This window comes from Gossypium hirsutum, chromosome A13, assembly GCF_007990345.1.
Source record: "Gossypium hirsutum isolate 1008001.06 chromosome A13, Gossypium_hirsutum_v2.1, whole genome shotgun sequence".
NCBI classification, from domain to species: domain Eukaryota; kingdom Viridiplantae; phylum Streptophyta; class Magnoliopsida; order Malvales; family Malvaceae; genus Gossypium; species Gossypium hirsutum.
In genome coordinates, this window is record NC_053436.1 from 74,967,023 (window position 1) to 74,974,559 (window position 7,537).

At 35.6% G+C, this 7,537-nt stretch overlaps 1 non-coding gene across 1 annotated transcript; it reads left to right on the forward strand.

Annotated features, from left to right (window-relative positions):
- Window positions 1-3,503: 3,503 nt before the first annotated feature.
- Window positions 3,504-3,610, forward strand: LOC121213278 (small nucleolar RNA R71). Its single transcript, XR_005908661.1, has one exon. It is a non-coding gene; the product is annotated as a small nucleolar RNA R71 (small nucleolar RNA).
- The last annotated feature ends 3,927 nt before the right edge of the window (window positions 3,611-7,537 follow it).

Below are 7,537 nucleotides of genomic sequence, written 5' to 3' on the forward strand. Positions count from 1 at the left end.
ATTTGGCGTCATTACTTGTTTGGTGAGAAATGCCATGTGTATTCTAATCATAAGAGTTTGAAGTATTTGATGACTCAAAAAGTTTTGAATTTGCGACAAAGAAGACGGCTTGAATTACTAAAGGACTACGAACTTGTGATTGATTATCACCCAAGAAAAGCAAATGTTGTTGCCGATGCCTTAAGTCAGAAATCGTTGTTTTCTTTGCGTGCAATGAATGCTCATTTACTTATGTCTGATGATGGTTCAGTTTTAGCTTAATTAAAAGCAACACCCTTGTTCTTACAGCAGATTATCGAAGCTCAGAAGATTGATAATGAAATTTTAGCTAAACGAGCTCAGTGTGATGTAGAGTCTAATTCAGAATTCAGAGTTGATAAAGATAATTGCTTGAAATTTTGAGATCGAATTTGTATTCTGAATCTGATTATTCACTTGATAAATTAGTTGAGTTATATAATTCTGATATTGTGAAATTGCATGGTGTGCCATTGTCGATAGTGTCAGATAGAGACTCGAGATTTACATCGCGATTCTGAAAGAAGTTGCAAGATACTTTAGGTATTAAATTGCACTTTAGTATTGCTTTTCATCCGTAAACAGACGATCAATCCGAGTGGATTATTCAAATACTCGAGGATATGTTGAGATGTTGCATTCTTGAGTTTGAAGGTACGTGGGAACAATATCTACCTTTGATTGAATTTGCGTATAATAACAGTTTTTAGTTGAGTATTAAAATGACACCATACGAAGCTTTATATGGTAGTAAATGCCATACACCTTTGTATTGGATGGAACTCAGTGAAAATAAGATTCACAGGGTTGATTTGATAAAAGAAACGGAATAGAAAGTGAAAGTAATTCGAGATAGTTTAAAAGCAACTTCCGATCGTCAGAAATCATATGCAGATTTGAAAAGAAAAGACATTGAGTTTGAGATCGGTGGCAAAGTGTTTTTGAAAGTGTCTCCATGGAAAAAAGTGCTTTGGTTTGGTAGAAAAGGCAAGTTGAGTCCGAGGTTCATCAGGCCGTATAAAATTATCGAGCATATTAGGCCAGTAGCAATAGATTGTTGTTGCCACCAGAATTAGAAAAGATTCATAATGTGTTTCACGTATCGGTGCTTCGATGTTACAGATGCGATCCTTCGCATGTGATTCCTCTGTCTGAGTTCAAAATTCAGTCTGATATGACTTATAAAGAAAAGCCGATCCAAATTTAGCTCGAGAGGTTAAAGAGTTGCGAAATAAGAAAATTCTGTTAGTAAAAGTGATGTGGCATCGACATGGCATTGTAGAGGCCACGTGGGAGCCTGAAGATGCTATGAGACAGCAATATCTAAATCTGTTTAACTGTAACATTTTCGGGGATGAAAATCCCTAAGGGGGAAGAATTGTAAAAGTCCGGTTTTGGCCCTAGTAAGAATAGTGATTTTGGGACCACAAATCCGAGTCAGAAAAATATTTAAATATTATTTTTCATTTTTATGATGTGTGAATTGACATGTGTGAAAGTCTCGTGTGAAAATTTAATTATTTGTGTGCTTGATTTGCAAAAATGACCTAATCGCATAAAAGGTAAAAACTGTGTGCTAGATGTTAAAAGTGCTTAATTGACTTGGCTTTATAATTGTGAGGTCTTTATGTAGTTATTTGACCAAACTTATGATGAAATGACATTAGTGGACATTAGTTGTTGGCATATCAATGTTTTAATGCATGAGTAATATGGTAAAATACATATTAAAGTAAATTATATGAAAAAAAATAGAAAATCATGCCATAATATGTATTCATCCACTGAAATTGAATAAAAAAAAGAAAGAATAAAAGCTTTTAGGCTTTCGTCTTGAACTCACAAGTTGAGTTAACCTTGCTGCACATCAGTAAATGTTCTTCCCGTGGCTAAGAAAGGTCTCCCATGGATGAACGACAGTTTTTTATCTACTTCAAAATCTAAGACAATGAAATTAGCAGGAAAAATAAATTTATTGACTCTTACCAAAATATCCTCGATCTTTTCCTCGGGGCATGGTAAAGATTGATCTGCTAGTTGAAGCGTCATAGTTGTAGGTCTTACTTCACCTATCCCTAAAAACATGAAAATATACTTAGGCATCAAGTTGATACTCGCTCCTAAGTCACACAAAGCTTTATCACAGTAGATTCACCAATGTTACAGGCTATAGTAAATCTTCCCGGGTCTTTCAATTTCAGTGGCAGTTTGTTCTACAAGAATGCACTACACTCCTTTGTCATGGCAATGTTCTACAGGAATGCACTACACTCCTTTGTCATGGCAACAGTCTCATACTCACTCAGTCATTTCTTATTGGATAGTATATCCTTCATAAACTTCAAATAATTTGGCATTTATTCTAAAGCCTCCACCAATGGAATATTGATGTGTAACTGCTTTAGAACATCTAAAAACTTCTTGAATTGCACCTCCTGTTTCTGCTTGTGTTGCTGCAATATTTACAAATATGAAGGTGATAGAACTATCGATTGAACCGAATAACTCTTCTGAGTAGGTAAATCTGCATCCAAAGAAGATGTTAAAGTATCTGAATTCACTAAGTTAGGATTTACCTTGTCAGTCTTTGCAGATTTTGATTCCTTTGGTGTAAAAATTTCAACAACTGGTTGATTCTTCTCAACAAGCTTATCTTCAACATCAAACAATCGGGGTTCCAAAATTTTACCACTTCGCAATGCCACTGCCTTGATATGTTTTTTACCCAAATTTCTTGGATTCTCAGTATCGCTCGGCAAGGTTTCTTGCGGTCTATTACAAAGCTCTGTAGCTAGATGACCCATTTGGTTTTCCAAATCTTTCAATGTTGCTGCTTTGCTTTGGATCAAAGTGTCATTATTTGCCATGTATGCTTTCAACAAGTTCTCCAAACTATTTGATTCCTCAACTTGAGGTGGTTTTGGAGCTTGCTGATTAAAACCCTTGAGATTGGTTGGGTCTATACTGCAAGAAAGTTATTGTTTGGCCTATTTCATTGGTTGCTCCAAGAAAAGTTAGGATGATTACGCCATGAAGGATTTTAGAAGTTGGACTTGGGTCCTTGTCCAATCCTACTTTGATATTGGTTCCCCACATAGTATACTGACTCGGGATTTGATGGACAATTCTAAAAAGAATGGCATTTCCCACAGTACACATAGGAAACTACTTTAAACAGACTTGGTGGCTAAGCTGCAAAATTATTAGCACTATTAGCAGTAAGCTATTTTAACATAGAGGAAATAGACGATACCTGAGCTGATAACAAAGTGAGGGCATCAACTTCATGAACTCCGGCTACACGTCTTCCTGAAACTGTTTGATTTTTTGGTCATTGATAGTTATTATTTGCGATCCTCTCAATGATCTCATAAGCCTCATTATAAGACTTAGACAAAATTGCACCATTCACAGAAGCATCTGTCATCAATCTTGTATGTGCATTGAGACTATTATAGAATGTCTCCAACTGGATACAATGAGGAATCCCATGATGAGGAAACTTATGAAGTGACTCCTTGAATCACTCCCAAGCCTCAGACAGAGACTCGTCATCCAATTGTTGGAATGTTGTGATCTCATTCCTCAACTTAGCATTTTTGGTAGGCTGGAAATACTTAACCAAAAATCTCTCTGCTAATCCTTTCCATGTTGATATAGAACTTGGTGGCAATGAATTGAGCCATGCTCGTGCTTGATCTCGCAATGAGTACGGAAACAACTTCAACCTCAGTACGTCTTCAGTCACACCGGCTATCTTGAATGAATCACTCACCTTCATAAACAATCGAAGGTGGAGATGTGGATCTTCCATGGGCATACTATTGAATTGGCCCACCGTTTGGAGCATTTGAAACATCACTAGTTTCAATTCAAATTGGGTTGCCTCAATAGTTGGCCTTCTAATTCCTGGATATAACTCACTAAAAAGTGGCAAAGCATATTGTCTGATGCATCGATCCCTATCATTGACAATGAGGATGGGATTTTGTACATGATCCCTAATGCAAATTATCCAAAGTATGCAAACTATATGAATGAAATAGATTTTAACAAAATTAAACACAATTTGCAACAATTATAACATAAATAAACTAGGACAATTACTTTAATTAAACTCAACTTATTATCAACATGCTTAATTAACATTAGGAAAAAACATTCCATGGAAACTCGATCTTTCGTGAGCTAGGAAACCATATTAGGTCCTTTTGAAATCCTTTACTTACTAAATACACATTTTACTGATCCTTAGTTACTAAGGGTTTCTAAGCATTCGTGTGAGGTAACAGGGACGTGTTAGGTGTGAAATAGTTTAATCACACAATTCTAAAAACTATGCAGATAACAGAGCTTGGTTAGAGTTGTTATGCAACCTGCAAATTATTCGGGTCAGGATCTAAATTGAGCATGCACATTTCAATTATGCGTCCACTATCCGTCGTCTGGTTAGGATCGCTCAACTAATTTAGGTGCATTTCAATCACGTATCAACGAAATACAGACTTGATTTTAATTGAAAACATGATCGATTGAGGCACAAACATTATAAGCATGAATCAAATAAATATTATTTAATGAAAGCAATCATCCTAGCTTAAATAAAATTAACCTAACATTGTTATAAATAAGAAAAAAGAACACATAGCAAACATTTTTAGATTAAATTAAAGAAAGCAAAGATTAAACCCAAATCAAAGTGACTGTCTCCCAAGACTCTGACTGACTAGGCTCATTTGATTCTTTGCTTTGCTCCTTTGCTGATGGCTCTCCAAAGTGGTGAACCAAGGGCCCTTTAAGAGGAATTAATTGCTAAAATCTCTATGAAGAGATGATGCTAGGCATAGGGAGTGGAAAAGGCTAAGAGAATTTGGAGAAAAGAGAGTGATGAATGATGAGGGATGATGAATGAGGGAATAAAGGGTTCATATTTATATGTGAAGAGAGATGGGTAGTTTGCTAAAAATAGCTAGGCTTAGTCTCTTCAAATCTCTCCCTTAGATGGCCGGTCACAATTAGTGGAATTTGAGCTGATTTTTGCTTGATTTTTAAGCAAATTAAATGCCATGATAACTTAGGACTAAGACTTGGTCAATCGTAAATCTTAGGGCAAATCTCTATTTTCTTTAACAATGCAAGGACCTTGTGTAATTAAACCAAAAAGTGGCTTAAAAGAACAGCCATGTGCAACCGGATTTTGGGTTGACTTGGTCCCCAATTTTGACGATTTTGTAATCTAGCAAAGCTATCAGACTTGTCCAGAATAAATCAACAAGTTAGAGGACCAAAGAATAAAATTTATCCAGTTTAATTAATTAATTTAAAACCCAAATTATTAATGAAATATTTTAAAATTAATTGTTAAATATAATTTTTTATTTTATTATTTAGTTTAACCATGCATGGCCCACTTTATGTCTTAAAAAAATAATATATTCAAATTAATATAAAATAAGACATTTATTGCATGAAAACTATATAATAAAGCATAAAATCATATTTTAATAATTTCTATGTCCTAATTTCATATTTTCACATATTTCATTAATTTATTAAACAATTACTTAGTTTTAACACCCCTTACCCATATTCAACGCAATAATAGGGTTACGGAGCATTACCGGACTTATAAAACAATTAAACATTCACTTTGTATACATTTTCACATTTCATATAATTATCATTTAGTCTCAATCAATATGTCCCTAATACGAGCCTACGAGGCCAAAAACATGCTTTAGAAGCGGTTTGAGACTAAACTGACAACTTCAAAAACTCATAGAACACTTAGAAATTGTTTTTCAAAATAGAGGATACATGCCCGTGTGGCCCAGCCATCTCTATCACACGGCCAACAGACACGATCGTGTCACAAGTCATGTGGACATTCAAAATGGGATCACATGGCCGTGTCCCAGCCCTTGTTCGACCCAGTGTAACTCTCTGACTTGGGTCACACGGCCAACACACACGCCCGTGTGGCTAGTCCGTGTGCCCTAAAAATGGACATACACGCCAGTGTACTAGGTCGTGTGCTAGGCCGTGCCAAACCTATAGGGTATACTGACTTATGCCACATAGCCAGGTCACACGCCCATGTGTGAGGCCATGTGGGACATACTAACTTAATTTTAGTTTCAACAATAACAGACACACGGCCGTGTACATGATTGTGTATCGCACACGGATGAGACACACGCCCGTGTGGACAAAAATAGGCTATTTATCAAGCCATTTTGCCACCCAAACTTGTGCTCACCTACATCAAACTTAAAAGCACCTATACGTAGCATCAATAGGCATTTTAAATCAACCAATTCAAACATAAATCATACGCATTCAATACTCCCATTTTCTATACACACTAATCACAAAATTTGTCATACCATTTATACTAAATTCACATTTACAATTCAATTAAATATACACTTCCAAATATGCATCATTTAGCCTAATTTCACAAGCAAACCAATATCCACAAATCAACCATTTGATACTCATAATGCCTATTACCATTAAGCATCACACAACCATCATTCAACATATTTCACAAGACTTGGACACACACATATATATGCTTCAAACATACCAAAACAACCTAAAATGATCCATCACTCATGACTATATACAAACCAAACATATACATTTACAAGCCAAATCAAAGGGCTAAATTCATTACCAACACATAACCAAAATGACCAAAGTCCCTATACATTCCATATACTTAAAACATAAGCTCAAATGTACCAAATTGATAGTTGGATAGTGTGATGATTTCTCCGACGATCCCCGAGTCTGAGTTAGCTTTAAACTCACTATGAAACATGGAAACTTAAACAAAGTAAGCTATATAGCTTAGTAAGCTCATATGAAATAAACTCAATCTTAACATGAATATACAAACCATCAATTTGAACATATCAACATATAATTCATTTAACTAACAAACCATCCACATTTGCGACAACACCTTATATATGAACTTCACAACATTCTTTGATTTAAGCTTATATTGTTCATGTACATACCTATACCATCTCGTATCAATCTCATACATAACCATATCTTTTATTTACCCATTGAACAATTCGGAATACTACCGGATACATGGGAAACTTGGACCAAAGTGCCAATATCATGACCCGAAGCCAACTCAATGTATCTCACACCCAAAGTGCCAATATCATGGCCCAAAGCCAACTAAATCTCATATCACATATACTGCTCAAAATAGAACTATCAACGGGCCTACTCTCACAAGCTGTCAATCAAGACATAACTACACAGTGCTGCTCACACAAGTTGTCAAGTAACCGCAACACATGTCGGTATACTCAGCCACCGGTAGGACGTACAAGACCAGCACCCGGATCACATAATCACAATAATACCTAATGACATGTAACTAGTATCCAAATCTATTCCTAAGGTTCAACTGGGATTTCAAATGCCGAATCCTCGTCAAATTTTTTTGAACATATCTGTAGTCTTGTAATCACAGTTTATGCAATATCAAAGC